The sequence below is a fragment of the Chaetura pelagica genome, unplaced genomic scaffold, assembly GCF_000747805.2.
Source record: "Chaetura pelagica isolate M959 unplaced genomic scaffold, ChaPel_1.0 scaffold323, whole genome shotgun sequence".
Taxonomy (NCBI): domain Eukaryota; kingdom Metazoa; phylum Chordata; class Aves; order Apodiformes; family Apodidae; genus Chaetura; species Chaetura pelagica.
This window is the reverse complement of record NW_009952640.1, coordinates 664972-667179: the sequence shown is the minus strand read 5'-3', so window position 1 is coordinate 667179 and position 2208 is coordinate 664972.

Here is a 2208-nt window from a genome sequence, read left to right as displayed (position 1 = left end):
GTGTAAGAGCAGTGAACTCTGTAGGGAGGCAGGATATCTGTCAATGGATGTAGCCAAGAGAAGCTGCTGGACACACAAGCCCTTTTCAGACTGTTGTGGCTGCAGTAATGAACCAACCACATAAGAATTTTTTGACTGCTTCTTAGACATCTGCATCCTGGAGCTGCCAAACAAGTGTCTGGTTATATATCAGATCACAGAGGGGGGTTTTCCTTTCTCTGCAGCTCAGGAAACACCTGTTACTGATGAAGAAGGAGCAGCCACTGCCCTGCAAGTAGGAAGCCATTGACAGTTCGAAGGGGGAAGAAATGTTCATTATTAACTTCCACACACCTTTGCTGAACTAAAGAAATGCACATTTTTTTACAGGGCTTCCAAAACCACATAGGATTTTTCAGTTGATTTTGGGCTTCTCTATACTGGTCATCTTTGCATTTCTATGGGTTGAGGGCTCTCATGGTCTGGCTTAGGATTGAACCAGTGACAACAGTGCTCTTGATTCCCTCCCAGACAGGTAGGGAAGGAGAGAGAGAGAATGAAGAGAGAGACACTTTCTGGATTGAAAACTAAACTAGACAGCTTCAATTAAATAAGAAAGAAGTAAATATGTACAATTATATACAAATGTGTTCAGGAATGTGCAAACCCCTATTGCCTCTCCCCACCCCTAGCAACTCCCACAGCATCTCCTGAGTTGTGAACAGTTCTGAAAAGTCCTGGAGCTGCCACAGAGAGCAGCAGAGCAGGCAGGAGCTGAGGGGAGAGGTATGAGGGTCAGGAATGCATGAGCCTAGGGATCAGTGGTGATGGACAGGTGGAGTCCTCCCTGGACGCCAGCCATGGACAGAAGAGAAGGGAAGAAGCAGGAAGGAAGTTGACTTCCATGATCCTTGTCCTTACACCAAGCTTACATAGATATATGAAATGGAACACTTTGGCCAATGCTGCTGTCTGTCTAGTCCACTGCTCCCTGCAGGAGGGCTGCAGATACGACTCTTCTGCTCCTGTAGCATCTGAAGATCTGAAGCTGCAGATTCAACAAGGAAAGTGACCTCGGCATCTCTGCAGTAACAAACATTCTAGTGTTATCAGTCCTCTAGCTGGACAACTTGCTGCTAGTTAAAAGAGAGTTCTCTACAGGAAAAAAACAAACAACACACATAACAAACAACCAACAAAAAAACAATAAAGGGAATATTGTCTTCATCCTGGCTTAAACCAGGACAAGGGCCCAGTGCTTTGGTGAGCAGCAGTAACATGCATTACAGGATGCTCAGGTAACATATTTTTCCTCTTTCCAAAACACAGTAACTTCATAGCTAAAGTTATGCTCACGAATCAGATCCACTGTTCAAGCTATGCCAATAGATGCATTTCAGGAACATCCTCCATTTCATTCCATCATCCATCTCTGCTGATAGAAGAAAGCCAGCTTCTGCCCTGATCTATCCTCATGATAGAAGATTCCTCTTCTGAGCATTCAGCCTACTTTTGTTCCAGCTTCTTTAGCTTGGCACAGTTGGTTTTTTTCCGCTTTCAGTTTTTCACTTTTCATCTGCTTTTGCAATTCTCTCACAGTGTGAGAAGCATTACAAACCAGTATCTGGACCTGAGCTTCTGCCAAAGGGGAAGCTGAAATCAGAGGCAAATCAGAGCCGTTTATAAATCAAACCTGAATAGATTTTTATTGCCATTTTTGTCTCACAGTATTGAGCACTGTGAAAACTTGAAGGGGAAAGGCATCAATCACTGAGCTTGTAAAGAGGCTCAAAGTGCAGTGTTTTAACTTAGTCCCCCAGAGTCTAGGCTTTTCAAGTTTCTCTCCTCCTTGCAGGTAAGACCTCATGCAGTATGGTGGCCCTTGTCCAGATCTGATGAGTTGCCCCTGCCAATAGCCCCCATTTCCCCAGGACAGCAGAGAAGCATTTAACTCTTTTCTGGGTGAGTGAGCGACTTCATATCATGCACCTTCATCTGTCAGGCCCTGTGGCCCATGGAGGCGTCACTGCCATTTGCACATATAACCTGGATGGAAATGTGCTACACCAAAGTCACAACATTTGAAAATCTGCTTTATTGCCATCCTACTTGCCTCTAAAAGGCAATGCCAACACCTCTCAACTCTAGGATAAGAAGTGTCCCCTTGGTGAACATCAAGGGAGAAATCTAGCACTGTCACATTAGTCACTAGCTGATGCCCTTCAGCAG